The following is a 23,396-nucleotide window of genomic DNA, read 5'->3' on the forward strand; positions in this document are numbered from 1 at the left end:
CCTGGCCCATATTTAAATCCTTAAAAAAAAAGTGGTAACTTTATGCATGAGGCTTTGGGTAGATATTTTGTTCTAACAAGTTGTCCAATGTGTTCATTCTTTCTCATCATCCAAAATTCGGTCTCAGAATGCAGGTTCATGACAATCTTTTCAATTTGAAAACCATGCATCGCTCTTGCAAAGGCAAGCAAGTATGAATAAAGAAAATGAACCTACTGGAAAAGTTGAAGACGCTACAGGACCAATTACGCGAGCAAGGTCTAAAGCCTTGGGACCAGCTGGAGGAATATGCTCCTCCTCAAAACAATCTTTCATACAGGACCAAAAACGTGTTCTTCGATTGAACTCCAAAAGAGCAGCCTCAGATGAGAACAAGGCTTCTGTGGTTGCAACTGTAGGCCTTCAGCCTAAAAGAAGGGCAGTGCTTAAGATGTAACTAATGTCTGTGATGACAGTTTGTGCGATGATGCATAAATGCAACTAAAATTCAGGTGAGAACATCAAAATTTATTTATTTTTTATTGTCACGAGTTTAGTCAGAATTTTTTTTGTGCACCAAATATTATATGCTAATAACATTTATGCAATATTAAGTTAGTCACTTCATCCTGATAATGCTCATAAGTACAGGAGTGATTTTCACTCTTATGTATTCTCCTAGCAACAAAATACCCTTTACTTACCGCCTAGAATATAACTAAGAGCTTCTGCTGATGTTGCTGGTCGACAGACCATCGAGCACACTATGACAGACCCCAGTGAGAACACAGAAATGTTTGAGGATATTGCCCTGGAAATCCCATCACCTGAAGAGGATGTGAAAGCTAAGTTAGCTGAAGGCTTATCAAAAATAAGGATGGTAGAAACACAAGATATCACTTTACCAGTAATACCGGAAGAAAGAGAATTAGCAGAACCAAAGTGTTTTGGTGCAAAGAAACGTGCTGTTGCAGATGCAATGCCTTCAATACAGGCTTCCACAATGGATGTTGGAGTGCATAGCCATCAGAGAAAAGGTTTGTGCTCTGTTTATAATGATCCATGTAATGGCATACCTCTATTTGAAAATAAAATAAACGGGTATCTAAGAAATGGCAGACCTCCGTTTCAGAAGGATAAGCTGAAACATTGTTCTATGGTTGACAGGCAATAAGAGAATACTAGAATAGTATTTTGGTTTTTGACCAAAATGTTCATTACTTAGTCCATTTGGCATTTTATAAGTTCCATTTTTAAAGTGGATAAGCACCAAACCGACTAATATGAGACTAGTATTAGTAAAGTGGATAAGCTCGTTGATGTATGGCTGTGTAGAATATAGCAAAGTGTCAACAAGAAAGTTGACAGTTAGGCCCTTAAATATTCTGTTTGTAAAATTCACGTTGCCTTTGATTGTATGGTGCAGATGAAAATGAGGTTTGCGATAAATTAGGAGCCTCAAAAGATATTGTGGATATTGATTCAAATCTAAAAGATCCTCAAGCATGTGGCTTGTATGCTCCTGACATATACAATAATATGCGTGTTACTGAGGTTGGTGGTGCAATTTTCATTCACTTAATGTGACTGTCATGCTTTCTGATAACAGCAATTTAGCTTCAGAGTGAACACTATTCTATCTCACTATTCAGTAAATTTTATTTAATGTTGCTGCTTTTTTTCCCCATCATTAAAATACTACTTTTCTATCTTATTCTGGAACACATTGTGCATGTGTTTTTACAAAGAAGGAATGTCGCTTAGCTTTCAAAGTTTTGCTCTACCTGCAACATATATGACACTTATTTCATGAGATTGTACTCTCCGCAGCTTAACCAAAGACCTTCAATCAATTATATGGAACAGTTGCAGCGGGATATTACCCCAAGCATGCGGGGAGTTTTAGTTGACTGGCTAGTGGAGGTAGGTCAATTTAGCTGAGTTATATAAGAAAAGTGTTTACTTTCGTCTCCACTGCTTGAATTCCGGATAAGATGTGATAGCATGTTTCTCCCAAGTCCTAAACAGGACACTCTATTTGTACTTGACACTCTAGCGGAGATACTTCTGAAGTCCTAAATAGGACACTCTATTTGTACTTGACTGAATAATCCCCCGGCCCCAAATTTTAGGATGGTTAATGTTGGTGTAGACGTGCTTGTTATTGATAGTTCTTTCATACGGTTTCAGGTTTCTGAAGAATATAAGCTAGTACCAGACACACTGTACCTCACAGTGAGCCTTATTGATCGTTTTCTTTCTCAGAATCTTATAGAAAAACAAAGACTCCAGCTACTCGGCGTTGCTTGCATGATCATTGCCTCGTAAGTTCTTTAGTTTATTTCTGCCTCAGAGTACAAAAATGGCATAAATTTCACAAAAGTTCAAATATCAGTAGCACGAATCTTATTACTAAATGTTATTGTGACTAAGAATTATATTTTATAAATCTCTTCTGATGATTTTAACCGTTAATCGTGATTATGCCAACAACATTAAGGACTCCTCTCTCTCGTGACAAAGGATGCCTTTTTTTTTTTGCATTTATGTTAGCTACGAAAAGTTACTCTATAGTTCTTGGGGTTCCTTCATCCACCCAAGTCTTGAATGGGTTTGCTAATATTTTTAACGTTATTATTATCTGCCCTACTCCTTGTTTAAGGATTCTGAGTGCGTTTCTTTTATAATTTGACAAGTTTAACTATTTTATAGTGACAAATTTAACGTCATTACTTGGCTTCCAAGCCTTTTGTACTCTTTCTTGAAGGATTCTGAGTGCATTAGTATAATAACACAAATTTTTTTATGGTTTGAAGAAAGTATGAAGAGATTTGTGCACCGAGAGTGGAGGAATTTTGCTTCATCACTGATAATACCTATACAAGAGAAGAGGTATGATTTTTTAGCTGCTTAATCTTGCACATAACAGTCATTGACTTGTGATTTGCCATCATTCTATGCTTTTCGGACCATATACTTTCTCGATTTCCAGACTTCACTCGACTCCCATCAAATCAAACCTCTTAATACTTCTTCCGAGATTTAATCACTGTACTGCACAATAACAAACAGTTATTACTTTACTTTTTACAGCTGCTGGAAATTTCTATCCTTAGCATTCTTAACATGTCTCCACAGTTCTATAACTTTTGGGCATTGTTGACGAAAACGGGTAAAGAAAACGAAAGAACACGAGAATTTTACGAGGTTCGGCAATGTGCTTACGTCCTCGGTGCCTAGGCGGCGCTAGAAGTTTTATTCAATGATCTTTTTAGGTCTAGGTACATCTCTATTTTAATAGAAACCCTGGTACATAATTACAAAATCAACCCTGTACCGTACCGCGGGGGCTGCGCCCCACACCCCCAACCCACATAATTCGTAACCCCACAACGAGACTTTTTATGAGCCATACATAACAAATCTCCACCTTGGCGAATATCCTGCCCCTTGGAAACTTCAATGTGGGTTGGGTTACCTTGCTTCTTTAACAACTCGAAACATTCAACAAGTCCAAGCAATGCTTGAACTTGTCTGTCGTAACTGGCTTGGTGAACATATCAGCGGCATTCTCATCAGTATGTACCTTCTGAAACAAAACCTCTCCAGATGCAACCAACTCTCTGATCTTGTGGAACCTTACATCAATATGTTTAGTTCTAGCACGATACACCTGATTCTTAGCCAAGTGAATAGCACTTTGATTATCACAAGCAACTGAACTCCACCTTGTTGAACACCCAACTCCTTCACTAAACCAGTAAGCCATAAAGCTTTTGCAGCTTCAGCCGCTGCCATGTATTCAGCTTCAGTTGTAGATAGTGCCACGACAGATTGAACAGTAGACTTCAGCAAATAGGCCCTCCACCAAGAGTAAACACATACCCTGTCGTAGATCTTCTATTATCCAAGTCACCTGCATAATCTGAATCCACATATCCTACAACCAAAGGATTATCCCGCTGACTCCCAAAAACAATTCCATGTCCCACAGTACCCTTTAAGTACCGAAAGATCCACTTGACTGCATCCCAATGTTGCTTACCAGGTTTAGACATGTACTTACAAACTTGACTAACAGCATGAGCTAAATCAGGACGAGTACATACCATCGCATACATCAAGCAGCCAAAAACATTAGAATACGGAACCTTTGCCATATTTTCAGCTTCCTATCTGTCTTAGGGCACTGTTCTGATGAGAGCTTAAAGTGATTCGCCAATGGAGTGCTAATTGGTTTCGCGCTGCTCATCGCAAACCTTTCTAGCATTTTCTCAACATAACCCCGTTGAGATAGCCGCAGTTTCCTTGAGTCTCTGTCCCTGCAAATTTCCATTCCAAGAATTTTCTTTGCAGCACCTAAATTTCATATCAAATTCCTGACTCAATAAAGTTTTCAAACCGATAACATCATCCATGTTCTTCGCAGCAATCAACATATCATCAACATACAGTAATAGAAAAATAAAAGAACCATCATCAAGGCTCTTAACATAGACACAACAATCATACTCACATCGGTTGTAGCCAATCTTGATCATATAGGAGTCAAACCGTTTATACCACTGTCTCGGAGACTGTTTCAACCCGTACAAAGATTTCTTCAATCTGCAAACTAAATGCTCGTTTCCAGGTTGAGTGAAACCTTCAGGTTGCCGCATGTAGATCTGCTCCTCTAAATCACCATGCAAAAAAGCAGTTTTAACATCCATCTGCTATAAATGCAAATCCCAACTAGGCACCAATGCAAGTACTGCTCGGATTGAAGTGTGCCTGACCACAGGAGAAAGATTTCATCATAATCAACTCCTTTGCTGTGAAAAACCCTTCGCTACCAAACGAGCCTTGAACTTCTCCCCCTCTTTTTCTGTTACTACTGGTTTTCTTATACACCCATTTGCAACCAATCGGCTTCTTACCCTCAGGAAGGGAACTAACTCCCATGTGCGATTGTGATTCAAAGACTCCATCTCCTCAACCATGGCTGCCATCCACTTGTCGTTTTCCTGACTAGTAACGGCATCATGAAAAGTAAATGGATCATCACTGCTAACAGTAAGTGCAAAAGATACCAAGTCTTCAAAACCCAATCTGTTCGGAGGCTTTATATTCGTCCGTCTCACCCTGTCTCTGGCGAGACTAATCCTGCAATCATCCGTAGTGGAACCACCAGAAGTCGGTTGAGAATTTCTGGTTTCTCAACTGGAAACTGCTCGAAATCTACCACTGTCGTGTCTTGCTTCTGCTGCAACATAGACTGTTCATCAAAAACGCATCTCTACTAATCACAACTTTCTTCGCAACTGGATCCCAGAACTGAATCCTTTGACACCTTTCTTGTAACCCAGAAAAATGCACTCCTTCGATTTGCATCAAGTTTGGATCTCTCATCAGCAGGGTACATGCACATAAGCAGGACAACCAAAATCCGTAAGTTACAAAACTAACATCATGACCAGTCCATACCTCTTCTGCAACTTTCCCAGCCAGCGATGCCCTTGGCGATCTGATAAGGTAACACGCCATGTTAACAGCCTCAGCCCGAAGTGTTTGGGAAGCCCCGCATTCAACCGCAAACATCTGGCTTCATTCAACGACCTGTTCATTCGTTCCGCAACCATTCTGTTGTGGTGTCTTGCGCACTGTAAAATGCCTCTGAATCCCATGCTCCTTACAGAATTGTAGGAACTGTGAATCTGGTGTACTCCGTACCATTGTCAGACTGCAAACACTTGATTTTTCGTCCTGTTTGGTTTTTCTACCTCAGCTTTCCACAGCTTGAACTTCTCAAAAACTTCAGAATTCTGTTTCAAAAAATACACCCAAACTTTCCGTGAAAAATCATCAATAAAAGTAACATAGTACCTAGATCACCCCAAAGACGATGTCGTGGAAGGCCCCATACATCAGAATGCACATAATCAAGAATCCCTTGAGTGTGTGCTTCGCAGTCTTGAAACGGACTTTAGTCTGTTTACCAAGAACACAATACTTGCAAAAATCGAGCTTACAGCTTTTGACACCATGCAAAAGTTTCTCTTGTGTAATTCTGCCATACACGCAGAAGGAGCAAGGCGCATATGCCACAATTTTGTCGTATCATCAAGGACTCAACAGAGTGAACTCCACCTGCAACGGTACTAACAATCTGTAGATATTCCCTGCAGTCATTTGCCTTTCATCACAGTCAATGCTCCTTTAACATCCGAATGGTTTCCTATCCTCGTCAGCCTTAGGGGAAAACCATTCTTGTGCAAGTACCAAGGAAATCAAATTCTTCTTCAAGTTGAGATATGTCGAACACTCAACGACGTCCGAACGGAGCCATCGTGCATCTTAATTCTGACATCACCATACCAACAATATTGCAACATCGATCATCACCCAAATAAACCGAACCAGAATTAACCGGCCTGTATGTCGAAAACCATTCCCTATTTGGCGTGATGTGATAAGAACATCCAGAATCAAGAATCCAAGCATCCGTCAATTGTGTCGTTGAAATAGAAGATCACCCTCACTGCAATCAGAGTATCATCCTCGACCACGTTCACAGACTTGGATGAGCCATCACGCTTCTAATCGGTCTGCTTTTTCAACTTCGGACAGTCCGCTTCATATGTCCCGCCTCCTTGCACTTGTAACAGTGAATCGTCTTATCCCTGGATTTGGATCTGGAATTCCGCTTCCCGGACCCTGCCTTCTCTGGCTTCCGTCCACGATCTCGATTACCTTGACATATAAGCTATCGGCTTGAGAGCTTCCCCTGCATTCTGCTTCCGCTGGTTGTGAGCCAACAAGGCTGCAGTAATCTCCTCAACGTTGATAGTCTCTTTCCCATATGTAAGAGTAGTCACCATGTGTTCGTAAGAGGAAGGCAACGAACACAACAGAATCATCGCTCTGTCTTCATCCTCAATTTTCACATCAAGCCGAGCCAGATCAGAAACGATTTGATTGAAGACATTCACGTGTTGCGCCAAATCGTGATCGTCCTGCATCTTCAGCCCATACAGCCGCTGCTTCAGATACAGTTTGTCGTTAAGGATTTGGACAAAACTGACTTTCCAACTTCCTCCAAATTTCGTCTGGAGACGATAGATGCATGACGTGATACATGACCTCGTCCGCCAAGCATAATCGTATGGTTCCTGCCGCTCGCTGCTGCAATTCTTCCCAATCTTCCTCATCCATCGACGCCGGCTTTGTAGGTCGCAAAGCCTTCAAGATCCCTTGCTGCGCCAATAGATCCTTCACCCTCGTTTGCCATAATCCGAAGTTACCCTGACCATCGAATTTCGCGACTTCGAATTTTGCTCCTGACATCTGATACCAATTGTTGACGAAAACGGGTAAAGAAAACGAAAGAACACGAGAATTTTACGAGGTTCGGCAATGTGCTTACGTCCTCGGTGCCTAGGCGGCGCTAGAAGTTTTATTCAATGATCTTTTTAGGTCTAGGTTACATCTCTATTTATAATAGAAAACCCTGGTAAATTACAAAATCACCCTGTACCGTACCGCGGGGGCTGCGCCCCCACACCCCCAACCCACATAATTCGTAACCCCACAACGAGACTTTTTATGAGCCATACATAACAGGCATTAACATTTAAATTCAAACTACAAAGAGTTATTTGATTCAATTTGATAAAATTTGACCAAAAGGACTTTTTTCCAAACTCCGTCATGTGAACAGCAATTACTCTATGACATTAAAATCTTTCTGCAAAATTAAGCAACTTGCATAGGATTTTTGTTATGTTAGGGCACTAGATGTACCTAAAGAAAATCCTTTGTTTCTATTGCGAATCGAGGTGTTAGTTAACTAAAGTTTTTCATATTAGGTGAAACCTATTACTGATTATTCCCAGAGGAACTTTCCTACGGAAAACAACCACTTGAGGTCTATTCCTCGTGAAGTCTATAGGCTTCCTTAGTTCCTTGTGAATTAGGCCTAAATCTCGACACATTCTTGTCTCGATAACTTTCATTCATTCAAGTAATTTGAAAAAAAAATAAAACCCCTCTTTAGTATAGATTGAGTTGCTTTATAAGAATTCGCTAAAATTATGAAAACTTCCCCTCTATATGCAGTAATATTTGTTACATTCGCTGTTATGTAAGGTTCCTGATTCTAGTTACATTATAGGTGCTGAAAACGGAGAGCAAAGTTCTAAATTTATTATATTTCAGTTCTCTGTTCCCACCACAAAAACATTTCTCAGGTAACTGACGCCGTCTTCTACCACTTCTTTGAGTTTGAATATACCATCAAATAGTCGAGTAAACTGTGAACCCTAACCTTTTGTTTTTCTCCAGGAGATTCATTCAAGCAGCACAAGCAACTTACAAGGTATTACATCTGGGAAATCACTGTCTACATGTTTTTGTATAAAAAATCAAACTAATATCAGAAAAAAGAACCTGATTGTACTTCCATTAGCTTGGTGGACAGGTTCCTTGTTTAGAACTAGAGTTCTTAGCCAAGTATTTAGCAGAGCTGACTCTTCTTGAGTACAGCTTCTTAAAGTTCTTACCTTCAAACGTCGCTGCATCTGCTGTTTTCCTTGCCAGATGGACTCTCAATCAATCAGACCATCCATGGGTCTGCATCCTTGATCCCCACATTTTTCTTTTTCTTTTTAGGATAAACTATTCATTTAATATCTAAACTATAAATTTTGGTCTATTTTAGTACTTAAATTTTTAATTTTTTCAAAATCATACCTAACGGTTAGTTTTTATTTCATCTTAGTAGTCGCCGTTAAAAACTTAACGCGTTTAGTACCTAAACTATTAGTTTTGGTCTATTTTGAATGGGGTACTAAAATGACAAAACTAAATTTTATTTATGATTTTAGAAAATGAAATTTAGGTACTAAACTGATAGTTTAGGTATTAATCACGTAATTTACCCCTATTTATGATCTTAAGATTCTCAAGGTTGCATTACATTTCCCGCGTCTTTCCTCCCAAAAAGCAGAATCCAACGCTGGAGAGCATTATATAATTATAAAGTATCAGAGCTGAAAACTACGGTTCTTGCATTGGAAGATCTACAACTCAACACTAATGGTTGCTCCCTCAATGCTATACGCGAGAAGTACAAGCAACAAAAGGTAAAATTTAATTCCTATCACTCGGTATGTGTCCAAAAAGGTATAAAATTTTCTTTATAATTTCTTTCTTCTTATCACGTTTTTATGTTACCATCATGACAGTTCAAATGTGTGGCAACAATGACTTCCCCAGAAAGAGTTGGATTAGTGTTCTTAAGATGAAGAAGCTGATTTATGTTCAAAACCATAACCATTGCATTCCTCCTTGCTTGGACGAATGCAGAATATGATCCTAATGTGTATAACTTGTACAACTTTTTGTGTTCTAATATACATATGCCCTGTTATGTTTTAATTCGCAAGTTCAGTCTTATCATGTAAGATGGTAATATAATTACATCTTAATTTTCGGTGTTCAATTAAGTTCAAACAATGGACATGCATGTTTATTTTTTTTCCACTGCCTTCCCGTTACAAGTTTTAAGATTGAGGGTAATAAATTAGAGCTAGTATCTTTATTTTTTTGATTAATTTAGGGTAATTATAAGGTAATATCTACTTAAAGATATTTCTAAACCATTTGATATTAAACATTCACACCCTTGATATTCATGGTGCTCGAATCCGAGATTTCAAGAAAACAAGAATTCTTTTACCACCCGGATTGCTTGATTCGTGTTTGAGCTGGTATTAGAGTGTAGGAAAATAATCCAAATAAAAGAAATATTAAAGAAATGCCAAATAATTAAATTACCCTATGTTTGAGAGTGGATAACGGGTTAAGTCAATGTTAGGTAAGACCCGCATGTGGGCCGAAAATCATATTGGGCCCAAATTTAGAAGATAAGAAATGGTCCACGCGTCAATCCATTAATCCGTCTCCGGAGTAGCACTACTAGTAATGTATATACGAAGTGGTATTACTTTCTCTAACATTTTTAATTATTAATTATTTTCTATTTATCTTTTTTTTTTAGGGTTCACCATTTCTTCGCAACGAAACGAACAAGCTCTTCAAAGCATCCAACGAGCTTTCTTCAAGCTTTCACCTTCTTTTCCTCTTTCTAGCTGTCTCTCTTTCTCAGTTATGCTCTCTCGATTCAGGTTAGCTTCCTTCCTAACTTCAAAATTCTAGATCTTTTCTTTGATTAATATACTTTTCTTCTTAAAAAAATAGTTTTTCTTTGGTTTAGGGTTGTGATTCGAATTCGTTTCTGTACTTTGGATTTATAATCTTCTGTTTCATTTTTTTTATTTTAGTGTTTCTGGACATTGCATGACTTTCCCTCTATCAATAGTATCTGTGGAATTATTATTATTATTATTATTATTTTTATTTCGTTGAATCTTTTTTATATTTGAAACAAATGTTGATTTTGATTTGATGCTTTGAAATGATTGGATCTGATTCTGATTCTGTTAGCTTGTGTTTCGTTTATCCCTGTTTTTCATTTTTGGACTTGGATGATAATCGATCTGAGTATTTTCCATGGTTAAACTTATATGTACATCCATCATATTTTTTTTAAATTATATGTACATGCAGCCTTCTATTCATATATATATAATTCCCTTCTAATTGTTTTAGTCCGTTAACATGTTGCTTGAATTTTGGAGCTTGATCTATATGTTTGTTCTTTTGTTTCATGACGAATTGTAAATCTGAACTTGTGAAAATGCTTTAATAGTATTATAATGGATTGATGATATGTGTACAATTTACCGTGCAGTTGTATTGTATGTTTCCTATGGTGATGGTCTAGCATGTCAAACGATCTGGTATCTCAGCAATTGTCAATGTATGGTAGCCAAATGGCTCAGCTGGAACCAGTTTCCAGCAAATTGGATGCGCCCATATCCATGGGATTGATAGGATTTGGTACCACTGACTCTTTACAGCACCAGATACCTACTAAATGTCTATTGGACAGATGGTATCCATGTCAAATGATCTTGGGTTGCAGTTTCTTTGGCGCAGACTCAGCAAGGTGGAAACTCGAAGTCCCAATGATCTGGGTTGCAGTTTTCTTTGCGCAGACTCACAAGGTGGAAACTCGAAGTCCCAAACATAACTCAACTACCTCAACAGCAGCAAGGTGGAAACTTTGGATCCCAAACATATACTCAGCTACCGCAACAGCAGCAAGGTGGAAACATTGGATCCCAAAATATATCATCTACCACAGCAGCAGTGGAAACATTGATTCCCAAATATACTCTGCTACCACATCAGCAGCAAGTGGAAACAATGGATCCCAAACATTCTCAGCTACCACAACAGCAGCAAGGTGGAAACATATATTCCCAACATAACTCTGCTACCACATCAGCAGCAAGGTGGAAACAATGGATCCCAAACATATACTCAGCTACCACAACAGAAGCAAGTTGGAAACATTGATATCCAAAACATTTACTCTACTACCACAACAGCAGCAAGGTGGAAAATTGGTTCCCAAACATATACTCAGCTACCACAACAGATGTTAATGTCTAACAAACTGTTGGACTAATAACTCCCACCATGTTAGATATCCCGAGACAACACCAGTTACCAACTCTCAACAAGCGCAAACACCAATGGACCCAATTTCTCCTAATTCGATTCCACAAAAGTTATCTTTGCCAAACAACGAGTGGAAGAAATGGAACATAGGCCCTGGTTGCAACCAATGTCTGCACCTAGTAAAAGACCTGCTCAGATGCAGACTGGTTCATTCACCTGGATCACAGCCTTCTCCAGCATCAAATAAGAAAGCAGTTCCAATAAATCTGGGTCATCAGCTTCAAGGTATCAGCCTGCACAAATGCGCCCATCACCAAAGGTTCAGACAGAGGCATTTGAATCTGTGAGGTCCAAGATGCGGGAGAATTTACTGCTGCACTAGCCCTGGTTCAGAAGCAGGTGAAGTACAACAGTGGAGAAGATCAATGGTGAAGCTGCAGGTTCTCCGGGGAAGAGAGAAGAGGTGTCTTTCCCTGCTGAATTGAGTTCTGATAATCAGATGCTGTTCTCTCTATACCTGCAGAACCTCAGGGGACATTGCTCTCCAATCAGGGTGGTTCTGCAAATGGAAATAATGATGATGCTACACAACTGTGCAATGTAATGGGCAGCAACTTCAATCGAGCAATCTGCTACTTGATGAGAGTTCCATTTAGTGCACATTTTTGCTAGAGATGAACTTTTGCGGGAAATGGCCTTTCGTGGGTATTAGAACCTGGAATAGATGTGGCAAAAAAAGGAATTTGAAATTGATGGAAAACAATCCCAGATGTTGAAAAAACGGGAAGGATGATTTAGAGAATCAGTGTCTCCAGAGGAGCTGGCATATCAATTGAAGCAGAACTTTTTAAATTATTTGGAGGGTAAATAAAAAGTATAAGGAGAAGGGAAGGTCTCTGTTGTTTAACTTGAAGGATCGTAATAACCCTGAACTCAGAGAAAAAGTTGTGTCTGGAGAAATTCACCCAGAACGATTATGTTCTATGAGTGCTGAAGAGCTGGCTTCTAAAGAGCTTTCTCAGTGGAGACAAGCCAAAGCTGAAGCTTGCCCAAATGGTAGTTTTGCCTGATGTAGAAGTTGATATTAGACGTCTGGTGAGGAAAACGCACAAGGGTGAAGTTCAAGTAGAGATTGAACAAACTGACAGTTCTGCAGTGGAAGTTTCTGCTGGAACATCAATCACTCAGCGACCTAAAACTGATGCAAAACAAGCTTCCAAATGATAAACTGTTAGGAAGAAAGATGAATCAGATGCTGCAGGTAAAAGAAATATCCAGAAGACCCAAATCTTACCATTACCATTCCTTCAAGTGAGGGACCTGATCCAATGCAAGGGTTGATGGGAGAGGATGAATTGAAGGATGCAGATTTTCTTCCTCCTATCGTTTCCCTTGATGAGTTCATGCAATCTCTTGATTCAGAGCCTCCATTTGAGAATTTACCTGGAGATGCTGGAAAATCAACATGCACTTCTGATAAGGATGACTCAGCAGCTGGGTCCTACTCAAAGTCTTCTGGTCAATCTTCCCAAGATCTTCCGGATACAATGCCTAATAAACATGAAAACATTGATTCAAGTAAACTGAAATCTGACTCAGATGTTAAGATGATACTCCTACCAAAAACAGAAGCTATAGTTTCAGTAGCCACTTTGAAGGGTGAACGTGTCTGGGAAGGAATGCTCCAGCTGAATGTCTCATCCATGACTTCTGTCATTTGTATTTTTAAGAGGTAAGTTGTGCAAGCAGCATTTTATGCAAGGTTATGTTTGTAGCGTTTTTTACTGATCATAATTGTTATTGATTCTTTTTCTGTCTGTATATGCTCCAATATATATGATACATATCACGATGCTCCTATTTATAACTTGTTGCCTGAAGAGGCATGACTTCTAGGTTGAAATTTTAAATAGATTGTTGAAGACACCCTGTATCTTTTTGGGTTAGTGATTACTTATTTTGCTGTGGTCCCTCTGTCGCTCCTCTTCTTGACTTGCTTAGTAATTGTCCTTGAATTTTAACCTCATTAGGAGTTACAAATTAAGGTAGGTTGCATATTAACTATCCAATTTTCATGGTGCAGTGGTGAAAAACTTCTACGAAGGATTGGCCTGGCCTTCTTGAAATTAAGGCAGAGTTACTTGATGCTTTCGAGAAGTTCCTCCAAGAGCTTCCTATGTCCCGGAGTCGTGCTGTTATGGTATATCAAGTTCATTTAAATTGTAGTAAATTCCTGTACTGCCAAATTGTTTCCCAAAAGAAATTGGGGAAACAAAAATTTCTTTTATCCCAGATTTTGTCTTCCATTTGTTTATTTTTGCTCGGTATAGGGTTAAATCTCATTTATGGAACATTCATAAGCTTAAGGTGAAAATTGAAAAGACGAAAGAGATGGAACTTGAACATTACTCATTTGATTTGAACAAGAAACATGGGAACCAGATATATTAGTGAAAAGATTGACGTCTTCATCTGCATGGAAGGGATTCATCTGATGCCATAGCGAATAATATTCTTAGTTGAGCGATTTATATCTGTAAAAATATGAACCTCATTCTAGTACAATGAACTCTAAAGAAATTGATTCAAGGAACAAATGTGGCCATGTTTTCAAATTACTCTTGGCAAGAGACATCATCAAGGATGTCAAATGTAGTGTGAACACGGAACATAAAATAATAATAGTCTGTAAATATTTGAGATCCCTTCAGCAACTAAGTACCCAATTCAGTTGGTGAAAATGAATTTGTTTTGACTTGATATTTTCTCCTTTTTTCTTTCAAAAATTGCCTTTATATTTCGCAAGTTAGCTGGACTGATGCAACTCGATGATGTTTTGCAGGTGGTTCATGTTGTTTACAGGAGGGATCACAGAGAGCGAGCATGGAGCCTTCTCGAGTAAAGAAATGAGATTTTTTGGGTTATTTTATTACTTGCCTGGTTGTCATGTGATCCAGTTTAGTTAACTTGAAATGCTGGCCTTGTGCAGGCGCTGATTCATATATTTTGGATGAAAGAGTGGGTTTTGCTGAGGCTAGTTCTGGAGTTGAAATTTATTTTTGCCCCCCATACGCTAAAACTCTTGAAAGGCTGACCAAGATCCTCCCAAAAGACCACTGCAGGCTCTTAATGCTATTGATAATGGTCTAATTGGTGTTTGTTGTATGGAGAAGAGCGTCATTAATTTCACCCAACTCACTTCGCACCATAATACAACTCCAAAAAGCAGCACTTCACTCCTACTACTACATCTAGAGACCTCATGAAAAGGATTATGCTGTTACTAACATGAATACTAATTTCCCATCAAAACCTACTTCTGTTCCCATTCTGTACCCCCTCCTGATGATGATGACGACGACGATGTGCCCCCTGGATTCGGCCCTGCTGCTTCCCGGGATGAAGATGACCTACCGAGTTTAATTTCTCTGGTGGCTCGAACCCATCGGGCCCAAAATACCCAACTGGTAGCCAATCCCAGCGAGTTGGGATGAGCTCTTCTCATTTACATTCTCAAACATCATCTAGCCCTGTTGATCAATGAGGGTGCTGATACGAAAGTACGGGGGCAATCAAATAGTAATAGTGCGCCAGTGGGGGTTCCGATGCAACGGTGGAATGATGTCGAGGATGATGATGATATGCCTGAATGGCAGCCCCAAACCTCCCAACAGCAGCATCTGCTTCCCCCACCAAACAAGGTTCGTAGATTTCAACAACCGATGCATGCACCTCATCAGTTATCACACCAGACCTTACCAGCCATGCATGTTCAAGGTCAACATGGAAACTGGTGGGTTCCGCAGCCTGGTTCACCTTCTCCAGGCCAACCACCACTTGTTAACGGATCTCAGTATTATGGAACAACTGTAGGAACCGGGCAACCTGCCTGCGAAAAGATGCTCCCCACAGTAGAGGCTTTTAGTTTCCATAATTTTGGCAAATCCAGCGTTCATGTAGTTGTTTTTTAGCTGTTCTTCTAGCTCTTGTAGCATTATAATATGAAATAATAATAAAGCAGACGATATTAGATTTTCCTGCAAATTTAAAGTAGGCGTGACCTACTTATAAATCCATGTATTACCACCTCTAAGGGTTTTCAATTATGTATAGAAATGTAATTATGTTGCCTAAAAATTTCAACCGTGTCTCTCAAGAATAAAATACAGAAAACAATAGAGGACTAAAAAAAAAGAAAATCAACATTAAGCTAAAGGTGTTATCTTTTTATTTATTTATTTTTGATTAAAGGTGTTAGAAGATATATTTGATTGTTGAGAGTTTAGTATACAGCTTTGTTGAGTTCAACTTGGTGGTGCATATGAAATATTCCTACTTCACCCCCACTAGGGTTTGTTTCAGTTCCTCTCTTTGCTCTGGTGTCAGCTTTGTAGGGAACTTCACCTCAAATTTGATCTTAAGATCACCCCTATTACCAGGCTCCTTTGCGATTGGCATTCCTTCCCTAGCGATGACAAGTTCATAACCTGGGTTGATAATATCGTTACAGGCAATGACAAGTAACGGCCATCGAGAGTAACAAGGTTTATTGTTGTACCCCCAAGGGCATCTGCCAGTGACACCCTTCGGTTACAATGAGGTCGTTGCCATCTCTTTTGTACAAGTCATGGGATTTCTCATCGATTATGAATACGAGGTATGCTGGAAGCTGATTTGGCAGCTCGTTTCCTTTATCCTGGAATGTCATCTTCGTTCCTTTCTTCCAGCCTGGCTTTACGTCAATGGTTAATATATCCGATTCCTGAACTTGCCGACTGTATGATCTCGAAAAGATTGAATTTCAAGCATTCAAAGATTCTGTTACTAGTTTTTCAGCAAGAAACGAAATACGGATAGAAAGGAGAATGTCAGAAAGCATTCAATTAGTTCATGACTTCATGTTAGGAGATGCATATTCATACCCTAAAGCATTGACAACGGTTCTAGAAATCTTCGTCCTCCTTGTTGATCCGGTGTACTACTCCTCAAGGCTGCAAGCCAATTTGCTCTCGACCAGCGGAGGTTTCCTGTTGTCAGTGGAACTAAACCCTCCCAACTTCCCTCCATCAGAGTGGAATCGACCAGACCGACCGGGTCCAAATGACCCAAATCCGAAGGGACTTTCCGAAGAACTCTGCAAACATGTCCTCTGCATTCCTAGGATTAAACCCATTTTGTTCATTGCTTCCCTTTCCAAATGATGGTCCGCCACTACCCACCGTCGGCGGCATATCTTTCAACCCTCCGTACTGATCATAACTGCTCGCTTTTGAGGGCCACTCAAGACCTGAATCACAGAATCAATTTAATTCTCAATTAACATCTTCATTTTCAATCTAAAGCAAATCCCAACAAGAACAAATGGACGAGATCATGAATTAATGTAAAATCAATTTAGAGCAATGTAAAATTCAAAATAAACTCCTCTAGTTCTTGCTAGGATGCAAATTAAATGTAGGAATATTCAAATAGCTTCATCTCATGTTTTGCTTCCGTTAATGCTGCCTGTATAGTTTTTCCAGAAAAAAACCCTTAATTTCTTCAAACGCACCTCAATTAACATTTAAAGAGAGCAGCAACTGCAAGATAAGGAAAACGAGGGACAGGAACAACCTGCCTCATTGTCTTCAGAGATCTGCTTGAATTTGGCTTCAGCTGCTTTTTTATCTCTAGGGTTCTTGTCGGTATGCCATTTCATTGCCAATTTCCTATATGATTTTTTGAGATCATCATCTGTTGCATTCTCCACCTTTAATATGTTATAATAATCCACCCCCATTGTTCTTTAATCCTTTCAACAATTTGATTCAATTCCTATAAATCAAAATTTACAATTTGACCAACCCAGATTCATAAAAGCACCAGCTTTTACCTCTTCTATAAATCAAATTCTGCGAAACAAGATCTCAAAAGTTAACTGTTTGGAACATGAAAAGTGGGGATTTTGATTGCAGACAACAGGAACATTGTCCAATCAAACCTCCGGTTGTTGAACAAGAAAAGACCAGAAGAAGAAAAAGAAAGAATATGAAAGGGGTTGAGAGATTTTTTTTATCATCTCTGGGGTGAAAGTGCCTGCATTTCTTTTGTTAAAATGTAAGATACGAACATAATCAAAACTAACGACGATTTCGTTTGTGCTAAAAATTTTAAAAATATTTTAGATTTTTTTTATATTTTGTCTATTAAAATTATATTTTCGTTTTTTTTTTAATTTTATAACTTCAAATTCGTCCCTTAAAATTTTATAAATTTAAATTCGTTTTTCAACATAAAATTCCGTGTTTATCTCTACTTTGAAACTTTTAGTGAACAAAGCTCAGGTGAATGCCAAAGCTATACATACATCAACCTTAAACCCTTCAAATGTTTATATCAAAGTACAATATTGAACCTCCCTAATTGTTAACCACAAATACTAAGGCCTTTTGATTTAGCTAGTCGGGGAGGCAATATCTGATTCCATTGAGCCTGATGATGAAGACGAAACGGTTTCACCCGCCGCGTTCTTCAGTCTACGACCACCAAAGGGCGTTGAAGACCTAGATTCGGTGACATCGCCGATGTCCGATGTGTCAGGAAGAGTTTCGGAAGACTCGGCAGTGTACATCTGAACCAAAAGAGAGAAAAAGGATGTACTTACTGGGAGTGATGCGAATAAGAACAATAGAAGCACACAATCACATACCGAATGAAAGAACCATATATGTGTATGAAATCAATCACATAAAGCAATGCGAAAGATCATATGAAAGCTCAAAGAGACAGGTAGAAAACTCCTCCATTTGGACACCAACAACAAGATGGGATCGGAAATTGCACAGAAGAAGATGATTAAACAACAACGGGTTTGGTTCAAGTAGCTTTATATCGCTTTAGCAGGTCTTGAGTTTGTTTCCTTGTGTATGCAGAAAATCTTAATTAGTAGATTCACCCACCAAAACCAAGTATGCGACCCAGATCAGTCCGGATTAACCAAGACGAAACCTTGAGAACCGGGAGGACAAGAAAATAAACAGATTTATTGTTCCACGAAGTGATCAAACAAACACATGAGCATGAAAGTTTCAACTCCATTAGTCCTTCCGCTTTCTTATTAAGATCACTTGAAACTACGAACGTCTAGTCGATACGGATTCAGAAGTTTGCTTGTACTTTTTAGAGAGATACGAATATTATAGCTGAAGATAATACTCGAATTTAAACATTTTAATTATTATTTGGAGTAAATATAACTCCTATATATTTTAATAATATCTTAGAATATTTTAAGGATTTCTATTCTATTCAAAACCAAGCTTTAAATACTTGAGTAGTTTAGAACAATTACTTTTTAATAAATCTTACCATTTGATCGATCAATTCCAATAAAATCCTACAAAACCTCGTTATGAGAATAATCCTTTAAACCCATTTCCCCCTATTTTTTTAATGCTCTAGTCCTATGCTGCTTTTCTAGAATAATCCTGCAAGTATCAAATGAAGAGCATTTCCGGTTGACAAAGACTCGAGGGGCACCCAAAGACAACAATACTCGAACCTAAAGAGAACAATACCAGCTTATGAGCCACACGACGCTGCATGTGGAAATGAGTACCGGTTGATCACCATATCAATTTTAATATATTTAATATCTAAACTTTTTCCAAAACTATACTTAAAATTTAACTTTTATTTCATTTTAATACATCGTTATTAAAACACTCTTATTTCATTTTAGTACCTATTCAATATTTAATGTTATGTTTTAAAAAATTGAAAGTTTAAATATTAAAAAGGACTAAAACTGATAGTTTAAGTATTAAATATGTTGAGTTTTTAATTTCGGGATACTTAAATGAAATGAAAACTAAACATTATGTATGATTTAAAAAAGAATGAAAGTTTAAATATTAAAACGAACCAAAACTGATAGTTTAGAAACTAAATGCATAGTTTACTCTATCAATTAATAACAAGTTGGTTTCGCTGCATCAAACATACAACTGTCCCATGCACACAACAAAATATATCAGCAAGAAAATGTAATACACAAATATTTTTAAATGTCCTCGTCCAATAAATATCTTTTAGCCAAAAAAAAAAAGCCACAACAATGTGTCCCAAATCCATGATAACCGAGCAACATTAAGATCCAAAAAGTAAAAACAGATGAAACTTCCTTCTAGTCCATTCCTTCTAATTCAAATAAAAAGTAAAACAGTCATCCTTTCTAGCCCACTGTTTATTTCACATTGCCGTGTAACAACGAGAAATACATGTTCATTTGTATATATGACGTGGATAAAAAAGGGTGGCTTTTACCGCACTGGCTGCTGGTTGTAATGGTTCTTCTCTTTCTTCTTTGCAGCAGCAAGCCTTGCACTCCTTGCAGAAGCCTCTTGTGCAGCAGCTTTTGCAGCAGCATCCATTTCTTTACTAGATTTTTTCTTCTTCATAGACGCCATCTTCTTTAGCCGCTCTTTCACATCAACAGCTGATGCATCCTCCTCAGTCTGCTCATTTCCACCAGCTTCATCTGGCTCATTGGTGGCATCTGTACCAGTTGGCTGATCTTGAGATTCTTTACCCTCCTTTGATTTATCCTTCTTTTTCTTCTTCTTGGCACTTTTAGACTCTCCTGGAGGGTTTTCCTTCTTTTCTTCCTCTCCATCTTTCTTTTCTTGTGCAACTGCAGATACAAGAGATAATGAACTAGCTCAGAAGAGACTTCCAGTGTATAGATATTTGAGCAAAGGGATTATTCTGGACTAGAAAAGCCATCTTCATACAGGTACAGGCCTCTTTACAGCTAAGCAAAAAACATATAACCTTTAAAAGGATAACATGTAAAAATAAAAACGTTGCATGCATGGGATTGAGAGAGACATTATCAGATTTTCAAGCTTGGACTCACAAACAACTTTAACGTTGTCATGCACTACATCCCAAGAGATGATGACTGAATAATAAAATATTGTTTGTCAAAAAAAAAACCATCTAAGATTTGATTCTACTGCTTTCAGAGCTCAACAAAGTAAAACAAATGCCAGCTTTCCACCAAAACCAGGGGAAAAATGTTTGAAGCAAATAATTAGAGTACTAAAGGAAGTAATAGAAGCACCAAGTCGGCTAAATTACCACGTGACTCATCCTGGCCATTGCTCTCCTTCTGTGTAACTCCAAAATCAGCAAGAAGAGCCTCCAGCTCAGCAAGTTCCTTCTTCTTCCTCTCTTTCTTTGAAAGTTGTCTTTCTGGTTCCTTAGATGGTGCAGGAGCTTCAGGAACCTTTTTGGTAAAGGCTCTGGTGTACTTGAAGCTCTGGTTCCTGGTCATGGTCTTCCTCTATATCATCATCACCTTCATCTAAAATATCTTCTTCGCTCTCACTATCCTGTCATCCCAGATCAACTAAAAAATTAATGAAAAATGAGAGACACATAATCAGAAAGCAAACTAATTCTCTACAAATAATAGTAGCCGGCTAGTCGCAATGGTACATCTTATATGCCGACGCTTATTCAAACAACTAAGCCACTTTTTCTTCCCTTTCTTCTTCAACCTTGAATTGCAAGAAGTGTTTGAAAACTTCCACTTAGAACAGAAGGAAAAATTTAAAATCTGACACCTTAAAGATCAAAGTTATTTATGTGACAAGACTACGAAAAATCTTTAAAGTTCCAAAATTAAACTAGAGGAATGGCAAGATGTACCAGTATCCCTATATAATCTGTCGACATAGAAAAACAAAGATGAAGCAAAATCCACATCTAAGGCAGGAGTGTGAAATAAATGGTGTTTCCTTGAGAAAAAGTCAATTACATATCATAAATGTCTAGATTTGAGGAAGCTTACAACAAAGCGATCCTCTAGTGGTGGAAGATAAAATAAAAGGATGAAAAACACCTCATCAATGGGGGGGGGGGGCGAGAGAGAGAGAGAGAGATTACCTCAGTTCCATCAGACATCCATTCCATCAAACATGTAATTCTTTTTCCTATTTTTTCCAGAATAAGGTTTCCTAATAGGTAATGCTAACATGATTCCTTTCTTCGTACATAAATCAGAATAATAGCATTCTAAGAATTTCCATTCTAAAAAAGCGCATTCTAATGATAAACAAACGCCCAATCTTCATCTTGAAATTGCATGATTTTATTTCACTTGCGGTAAAAAGATAGATACTTTTCATGTACTACTAATTTTGCTTGAGTAAATCCATCATTTATTTAATGGCATAGACCTACTCTACCAGTTCCTGGGAACTGTTTGGAGTTCCCATAGATACCATTCAGTATCATTTTGTGAACTTTAGTAGAAGTGTAGAACCTTCAAGGAATTTCTACGAATAACTTCTAGCAACACCGAAGACATATATAGAAGCATTCTCATATGAAACTGCTATCACCAAAATAACTAACAATTTAACACCAAACTAGCAACAAACTTGAAGAATACAATAATTTGATTTGAGATATAAGAACCCAAACATATGGACCTGAGGCTGAATTCCATAGAAAATTATGCAATCCGTTTCAGCTATAAAACCATTGGTCAAATTACCGGGTGCTAAAAGTTCATTTCCAATCATCAACTACACTGCTTCCATTCCACAACTTCCCATAACATCACCATCCACAATCATTCAAATAACCAAAAAATAAAATACAACTAGAACTTTAACAATTTACACTAACTGATTCTATAGCAATCAAATAGAAAAGAAAATAAAAATTGATCGTTTAGCAAATAAGTTAATTCACCTCTAAGTTGAGGGTCTTGTCTTTGTGACTCTGAGACGGCTCAGATGGTCCCCAACGGACTGAGGAGGAGCGGTTGTAGCATAATAATCATCGTCGTCTTCATCATCGACATCGGCCCACGATTTGGCAGTGAGCGGTGCTGGAGCCCAAAAGACCTGCGGCTCGGGTTCTTTTTGCGGTTGCTGTTGCTGGGACTTGGAAGAAGATTTTTTAGAAGAACCTCGGTCCTTGTCAGACTTCTTCTTCTTCCTTAGAGTTCGAGAGCAGCAAACACATTGGTGTTGTTGATCACCGTAGATCCTTCGTCTCTCCTGCTTCCTCCTCCCGCCATCTCCCTCTGTTTCCCTCAAATCAAATTAAAAAAACAGTCGATTCGACAAGTTATAAAGAGAGATTTGGTTTTTCCTTTTGAAAAAAAAATTATAATACTCTAGGGGACGGGACGGGACGATTGGTTAGGGTTTGTTGTAATAGAAGTAATTGGGCTCAAGAGAGGGGCGTTTGTTTGTCGGGAAAAGGATTCTAGGGTTAGAAATGAAGCGTGTTTGATGAAGAGCGTAGGGTTAGGTTATACAGGGAGTGGAGGAGATGACGCAAGCTGTGTAATCTAATAATGCAGTGAAATTGGGAACGTGGATGAGGTGGACGAAATCCAAACAATGTGGTTTTATAAACCCCAAAATGCCCAAATTCACAAATATTTTCTGGATATTACAATCTGAGGTCAAATTTTGAACCTCCAAATCTAATTTTACCTTGTTTGTTTGTAACAAATGAAAATGAGATCTACTTTTGCAGCCGCAGATCTTGAACGTCGAAAATAAAAAATTATTACATTATATGTTTCTAAATTATGTTCTTTATTTTAAATTGGTCTTTAAGTTTTTAAATATTTCAAATTTATCTTTAAACTATTATAAATTAATTTTTAAACATTTCAATTCTACCCCTAAACTATTTCCCTCGTTCTAAATCAATCTAAAAAAAATTGAATCTTCGAAATATATCTCCAAATTCATATAAATATGCAATTAGTTTCAACCATAATCGAACCTAAATTTTATTTTTTCCAAACATATATAAATATAATTTTGTATATTGAAAGT

The 23,396-nt window shown here is 38.2% G+C and overlaps 4 pseudogenes; 2 read left to right on the forward strand and 2 right to left on the reverse strand.

The window, feature by feature from the left end:
* The first annotated feature begins 142 nt into the window (after positions 1-142).
* On the forward strand, positions 143-9,263 carry LOC120132273 (annotated as a pseudogene).
* A 2,079-nt stretch (positions 9,264-11,342) lies between these two features.
* LOC120132274 lies at positions 11,343-15,582 on the forward strand (annotated as a pseudogene).
* Positions 15,583-15,785: 203 nt separating this feature from the next.
* On the reverse strand, positions 15,786-16,738 carry LOC120132322 (annotated as a pseudogene).
* A 2,823-nt stretch (positions 16,739-19,561) lies between these two features.
* On the reverse strand, positions 19,562-22,913 carry LOC120132321 (annotated as a pseudogene).
* Positions 22,914-23,396: the final 483 nt, after the last annotated feature.

Source organism: Hibiscus syriacus, unplaced genomic scaffold (genome assembly GCF_006381635.1).
Source record: "Hibiscus syriacus cultivar Baekdansim isolate YM2019G1 unplaced genomic scaffold, ASM638163v2 tig00110560_pilon, whole genome shotgun sequence".
Classification (NCBI taxonomy): Eukaryota; Viridiplantae; Streptophyta; class Magnoliopsida; order Malvales; family Malvaceae; genus Hibiscus; species Hibiscus syriacus.